The following is an 8066-nucleotide window of genomic DNA, read 5'->3' as shown; positions in this document are numbered from 1 at the left end:
GGGAAAGGGATAAATTGGGAGACTGGAATTGACATACACACACTGCTATATATAAAATAGATAACTAATAAGGACCTACTGTATAGCACAGAGAACTATATACTCAATCTCTGTAATGGCCTGTATGGAAACGAATCTAAAACAGGGTGGATATATGTATATGTATGGCTGAGTCACTTTGCTGTACAGCAGAAACTAACACAACATTATAAATCAACTATATGATGACAAAAATTTTAAAGATAAAAAATAAAAAATGAAAAAGTAGAAAACTCATTTTTGCAATACATATCAACACGATAAAAAAAGAAGCAAGTGAAATCAATTTTATTTATATATTTTATTTAACCATACATATCCAAATTTTTATCATTTCAATGTGTAATAAACATAAACATTATAAAAGAGATGCTTTACATCATTTTTCAGCTGTCTTCCAGATCGCACATGTGTTTTATGCTTAAAGCACATCTCACTTTGGACCAACCACAGTTCAGGCGCTCAGTCGCTACATGTAACGTGCGGCTCCCCTATTGAATGGTGTGTCATCTCCCATCTGGATGCACTGGTTGTATTTTAATTGGTCTCCCAGCTTACATCACGCCTCTCCTCCGCTGCCCTCCCACAGCTATTCTCCCCTTATCAGCAACGAGAACGATCCTTTAAAACTGTAAGCAAGGTCACGTCTGTGGCCTGCCCCGAACCCTCCGGTGAGTTCCATCGCACTTAGAATAACGTCCAAATGCATCATCATTGCTTTAAAGCCCCGCATGATCTGACCTCCTTCCCGGCCCCTCCTTGGGATCTTCTCTCCTACCACAGATCCCTTGTCACTCTTTGCCACCCCGCTGCCCCCCTGGCTGTTCTTCAGACATAAACAACCATACTCTCCCCACCAGGGACTTTCAATCGCTGTTCTTCTGCTTGGAATTCTTTTCCCTCAGACTTTTCAGGGTTTACTCCCTCTTTGCTTTCAGATCTCTGCTCAGATCAGCCCCAAAGTGGGGCTTCCCCAGAACAGAACCTCTACCACTGGGCCTTCCTCCCTTGCTTTAGGTTTCTTCCTGGCATTTGACCCTGAAGGTCAGCACGACCTGACCTTGGTTTATGTATTTATTTGTTTGCTTAGTTAAGTCCCCACATTAGAATATAATCCCCAGGAGAACATGGACCAGGCTCTATTCTCTACATTTTGACTCACTTATCTGAGTTACAAGTTAAGTACTCAATATCTATTGAATGAAGAGTTGAATTGAGAAAGAAAGACACAAAGCAGCACCTTGACATTCAGAGCTCGCCTGATAGGGTTGGGCTGTGTTATATTCCAATCAGACAAAAAGCATCTCATAGAACACCAGCCTCAGGCAAGCTTACTCTGAGATCACGATGAAATGGGACAAGGAAGGCCACTTCATAATTTTGCCTAAGGACAGACAGAAGCAAGATCAATGAGCTGCCCCAAATGCCCCTCTCTTGGACAAGCAGTGAGTGACTGCTTCTTTACAGATTACAACTTTATCCTCCTTCTAGACTGCTCTCCTTCTAGATAAAGACTTGAGATACCCAATCACAGAACTGTCTTGCTTTCTGACAGGAACCAGTCTAGCGCGAAATCCCTTCTCCCCGTCCTTAGACTGTCCCCTGCATCATCAACCAAGGCGCTATACGTTCTCTCTAACACTCTCTTACTGAGAAACCCCGTGGTTCTCCATGGCGTATGGCCCCGCTCACTGCCATGAGTCATAAGCTCAGCTTATTGCAACTTCAGCTGTGTTCCTGGTGGTCTTTGGTGGTGGGTGTTGACAGAGAAAGGAATGATTGAACCTTTGCATTTGGAAATTATAGATGATCATTATTCTCTTACTTTTCTATTTTTTCCCTGTATTTTCCAATGTTTCTGTAAAAAAAAAAGTAGTATTTTGGAATCAGGAAAATTTGAACACATTCAGTTTTAAAATAACAGCTAGTATATCAGAGGCATACCTTCTTAATAGATAGGAGATCTGCTTTTAAAGCCAACTAGGACATTTCCTAGCTGAATAAACTTGGGAAATTTATGTAGCCTTTTTGGATCTCACTGCTAAAAGACAGGAACTATCTTTGAGATCCCTCGTGGCTCTAAGAGCTTTAATTAAAATTCTTCCAAAGTAACTGTATTTAACTTGACACGGCGATATTCAGGAACGAGGCAGTGAGATGAGCGCTAAAATACGATCATGTGCCAATGTCTCCTGCTTACTTTTCTTTGCACGATATTGGACATATTATTTGATCAATATTTTTTGAAGTATAGTTGATTTACAGTGTTGTGTTAATTTCTGCTTTACTGCAGTGATTCAGTTATACATATATATACATTCTTTTTTTATATTCTTGTCCATTATGGTTTGTCATAGGACATTGAATGTAGTTCCCTGTGCTGTACAGTAGGACCTTGCTGTCTTCTATACATAAAAGCTCACATCTGCTGACCCCAGTCTCCTCCCCCACCCCTCCCCTCCCCTCCCCACCCCACCCCTCCCCCTCCCCACCCCTCCCCCTCCCCCACCCCCTCCCCCTCGGCAACCACCAGTTTGTTCTCTCTTGGACAAATTATTTTACTAACTCGACTTTCTTTTTTTTTTTTTTTCCCTCTCACTGTTGTGGCCTCTCCCGTTGCGGAGCACAGGCTCCGGACGCGCAGGCTCAGTGGCCATGGCTCATGGGCCCAGCCGCTCCGCAGCATGTGGGATCCTCCTGGACCGGGGCACGAACCCACGTCCCCTGCATCGGCAGGAGGACTCCCAACCACTGTGCCACCAGGGTAGCCCCCTAACTCGACTCCTTTATCCTTACCTGTAATTGATAAGTTGTAACATCCCCCCTTACATGGAGATTTCTGGGTGTCATTTTGTAAACACGTGTGTTTGGTGGAGTATCCGGCATGTCCACACACCACCTCTGCTCAGCGGCAGAGCTACGGGAGCCCGAGATGCTGCAGACACGAGATGCTGCAGACACGAAGCTGCCCTTCCCGTAGGGGTCTCAAGCTATAGGGGGTGAGCGTGAGATGTCAATGGACGTTTGGAACATGGCAGAATGCCCTCACTAAGAGATACACGTCCCACGCCCTCACTAAGAGATACACGTCCCAGACAGGAGGCGTTAAGTGCTGGGGGTAGGGGGAAAGGTCTTCCAGAAGAAGAGTCACTGAGAACGTGAGGAAGGATGAGGAAAAGCAGACCTCGCCCGAGGAGGGCGATCCACGTGGACAAAACCTTCACCAAGACGAAACAGCACGGTGGGTTCAAGGGGACAGGAGCCAGCTCGTGTTAGTGCAGTGGGGTGAGGGAAGCGTCAGGAGGTCAGATCGGAACCCTTAGGGTGGTTTAGTCCACGCTCCAGCTCAACGCAGGGATTTCTTCTAGACTCTCCGGCTGCAATTCCCAATGTGGTCCCCTCTACCCTCCTAGGACTGCTTACATTACAGTTACAACAAAATAATTCAGTCCCTCAGTCACACCAGTCTGTTTCTAGGGCTCTTGCCCCTGTGGTAGGGGCTCGGGTCTTGGCAGGATGGACCAGGACGTTTCCAGCCTGCACGAGTCTCCCAGTGCGTCTGACAGACGTCTCTTCATCTTTTTTTTTAAAATTTTATTTATTTTTGGCTGTGTTAGGTCTTCGTTGCTGCGCACAAGCTTTCTCTAGTTGCGGCGAGCGGGGCTACTCTAAGTTGCGGTGCGCGAGCTTCTCACTGCGGTGGCTTCTCTTGTTGCAGAGCATGGGCTCTAGGTGCGAGGGCTCAGTAGCTGTGGCTCGTGGGCTCAGTAGTTGTGGCTCCTGGGCTCTAGAGTGCAGGCTCAGTAGTTGTGGTGCATGGGCTTTGTTGCTCCGTGGCATGTGGGATCTTCCCGGACCAGGGCTCAAACCCATGTCCCCTGCCTTGGCAGGCGGATTCTTAACCACTGCGCCACCAGGGAAGCCCCAGATGTCCCTTCATCTTGCACCTCAGTGTTGGGAACCGGCTACTCTCCAAGGCAGCACGTTCCATTTTCAGAGAGATCTACTTGCAAGAACATAATTTTAGATAATTTATCCCATAACGTGCCTCCCTCTGATTTCTGCACAGGGACCCTAGTCCTGTGGATGAACAGAACCCGAGTTTACACTTTTCTCCACGTGGTGGCTCCCTGTCTAAGTTCAGACCATTGTCCTGTGTCCCTCTCTTGCTCTCTTCTCAGGCTAATCCTCCCAGTGCCCTCTGTGCCTCCTCCCGTGGCTGTTGCTATTCTCCCTGTTCTGGACGCCCTCCTCCGTAGCGCTCCCAGATGGTGTTCCCCCAAACTGAGCTCTTTATCTCAGTTGTGGTTTGCTCAGCAGAAAACAGAACTACTACTTTCCTGTGCTCCGAGCACTTTATTTCCATAAATGGAACCTTTGTTTATTTTGCCTTTTGGTTTTTTTAAGCATCTATCATTCTGTGGCATGTATGAAGCTCATCAGCCACTAATATCCAGTCCCCACTTTCTTTTTAACACAAGTTCCTCTTCTAGTAAGTCTTCCTGAGCCTGCATCACACAAGAAACATCTCTTTTTAAACCTCTGTTTAATTTCTTGTTGCTGATGAAATTCTGTTATAGGAACAGCAGAGAAGTGACAAAACTCAGAAAGGTCAAATATAATTAAGACATATCTTATGAGTTATTATTCAAGTTGTCTCATAAAAATATTAAATCGGATATAAAAGAAAATATAAAAAAGACAAATGATAACCTTTGGCATAAAATGGTAATAAAATTCCCGCTTGAAACTGGGCTTGTTCTTTCCAATAAATGACTTTTAGACCGTTCGTAATGCATGTGCTGACTTATTAAGCAATACCTTTTGCCATACTAATACCTCGGTAATGCATAACAGCTTTGGGTCCTCTTTGGAGACACGGGTGTGCGAGTGCCCACCTGCCACCTGCGCGGGAAGGCACACATGTGTCCCCCTTCCCGCCTCTGAGCGGGGCCCTCGGGAACTGGGCCGGGCCGACCCTGATCCACCCGCAGTCCTTAACCTGGTGGAGGAAAACTTCCCTTCCTTCCTCTCCTCTGGGCTCACGTGTGGAAAGGGCCCTCCCGACGCTTAATCTGGGTTCTGAGTCATTAACATTGCCTTTAGATCCCCACTTGTCTTTACCCGCCTTTGAAACGGCAATTTCCCCAAAGCAAGATGGTGTGGGAGGTTTGCCGTGACAGCTGTGAGTCTCTGAGGTCACCGTCCTTTCTGTTCCTCCGATCTTAGCCTGAGTGTTTCTGCCCTGCGGCCCTGAAGTCACCTCGCACGTGTCAGGACAGTTGCAACTTGCACACGTCAGTGAGCAGCTGTCCCCACGTGTTCTGAGCCAGCCGGTCCATGGTGGCTGTCTTCTTGACTCCAGAAAGCTGACAGCTGAGTATCGGGCTATTCCTTTTGGGGGTGTTTTCAATGTGACCTACAGGTGCCGAGTAGTGACATGATAAATAACCCCTTAGACGTGATCAGTCTCTCCTTATCCATCCCTCACTGGTTCCTGCAACCCCCAGGAGACCAGTGGGTCAGAAGTAACCGCCCCCCATTCCGTAGGAGGAATCTTAGATTGCAGGAGACAAGGTGAATTGCTCAAGATCACACGGAAAGGGCTGTCAGCCAGGATTCAAACAGCCTGAAACAAACAGCAAGGGACTTTCTACTCCACCTCGATGCCTTCTCTGCGTTGAGGAAGGGGGCGTTCCTCTAAAACTTTCCCACGGGCTTCAAGATGCTGGCCTTTGCAGACAATCCACTTCATGTTGGAAAGAAATAACCAGACTTACCCTATGGTACATTCTGATATCCAAACCTCTGGCGACAAAATTAAACACGTGGTTTACAAAATATGCAGCAGTACCTAAGTCTCAAATCACATGAACAACCCTTTTCTAATGGTCATACCTCAATTCACAGTGGATTCCTAAAGATTCTTTACTGAATGGTGTAATGCATAATGATGATATAATAGAATTTTGGGTCTGGAATGGATTTTCACCTTTTAAGCCTTTTAAAATGGGCTCTTTTTAATTGAAAAGGTAATACATGCATATACAGTAAGAATTCAAATACGGTGAGAAGGTATATGCCTTCTTATTTACGGGTATACCTGTATACTTTCTTAGCCCATTTGCATTTTCTTACCCTATTTCAATATTTGAAAAAAAAAAAAAACATTTTTAACACCTCCTCCCCTCGAGCTCCGTTCCCCACTCCTCCTCCGCAGAGAAATGACAGACACCCCGCAGACCAGGCCGAGGCCATCCAGGCACAGACCACGACCGCACAGGAGTGAGCGAGCTGCACACACTGTCCTGTGTCCTCCGTTTTTCACTTAACAGCATATCCTGGAGGCTGTCACTTAGCAGGGCATCATCTTCCAGGGCTACACAGTATTCCACACTACAATTCATTCAACCAGTCCTAATGACAAAATTTGGGGGTAGCGAACTATATTCAGCCTTTTGCTATTATAACAATAACACAGTCATAACCTTACATACATCTTAAATAAAGGTGGAATTGCTGGGCCAATGTGCATGCATTTTCAGGGGACCCTTTTATCATTGTAACGTCACCTTCTTTGTCTAAAGTTTTTTTCTATAAATTCGATCTTGTCTGATAATAGTATTGGGGTCTCTATTTTCTTTTTATGTGAATTTGTTTGATGTATCTTTGACCATTCTTTTACTTTCAAATTGAGTCACTTTTTTAATGTGTGTGTCCTATTTGGTGCTTAGTTTTAGGTTTTGCTTTGTAATCTAAATTGATTTTCTTTTAATTTAATTCATTTACTTATTCATTTTTGGCTGCCTTGGGTCTTCGTTGCGGTGTGCGGGCTTCTCGTTGCGGTGGCTTCTCTTGCTGCGGAGCACCAGCTCTAGGCGCGCAGGCTTCAGCAGTTGTGGCTCGCGGGCTCTAGAGCGCAGGCTCAGCAGTTGTGGCACATGGGCCTTGTTTCCCTGCTACATGTGGGATCTTCCTGGACCAGGGCTTGAACCCATGTCCCTGCATTGGCAGGCGATTCTTAACCACTGTGCCACCAGGGAAGTCCGAAATTGATATTATTATCCTTTAATAAGTGAGTCTATCCATTTTACTTTAGTTCTATCATCCAATTTTATTATGTTTTCAGTTTTTACTGCTTCATGTTTTACTTCGTTGTTTCTCAAAAATCTTCTCCCAAAAAGAAACTTAGGAAAGATAACAAGAAACTAATGACATTGATCATAATGATACATGGAACTTGGGTGGGAACAAAGTTGAAAGAATAAGAGAAGGAGCAACACTTTTCTGGGTATAACATGTATAGTTTTTATTCTGGAAACATAAAAGTTTTAAATATTCAAAACTAAAATTACATCAGTAAGGATGTAGATACAACTCTAAGACTGAATATAAACAGAAACAAATTAACCTTGTTGTATTTCAAATAAACATCATAACTTCAGAGAAAAAAATAAATGAATCCAGGTAATTTTGAACACGGTCTTTTACCCTCAGTGTAAAAATAAAAAAGAAATGCCAACAGATCTTAAACTTTGTAATTGGTTGGAAATTTCAGTATTTAAAACATTTTTTCACTTTAATAAACACATTTTTTAAAAACCCAGCTTAAGATATAATTCACGACCATACAATTTACCCTTTAACGTAAACAATTAAATGGTGTTCAGTATAGTCACAGAGTTGTACCACCATCATCAGAATCAAGTTAGAACATTTCCATCGCCCCAAGAAGAGACCCAATAGCACATACCCCTCATCCTCCCCACCACCCCAATCTCCCTTCTAGCCTTAAACACTGATGTTTGTCTCTGTAGATTTTATTCTGGACATTTCATATAAATGGAACTCTACAACATGTGACCTTCTGTTACTGGCTTCTTTCTTGTATGATAGTGTTTTCAGGGCTCATCCATGCTGTAGCAGGTATCAGTATTTCTGTATATACCACAGTATATCTATCCATTCATCAAATTGGACATTTGGGTTGCTCCCACTTTTGGGGGCAGTTGTGCCCACTATTTAAA

The sequence above is a fragment of the Mesoplodon densirostris genome, chromosome 12 (assembly GCF_025265405.1).
Source record: "Mesoplodon densirostris isolate mMesDen1 chromosome 12, mMesDen1 primary haplotype, whole genome shotgun sequence".
Taxonomy (NCBI): Eukaryota; Metazoa; Chordata; class Mammalia; order Artiodactyla; family Ziphiidae; genus Mesoplodon; species Mesoplodon densirostris.
Note: the sequence above shows the minus strand (reverse complement) of the source record.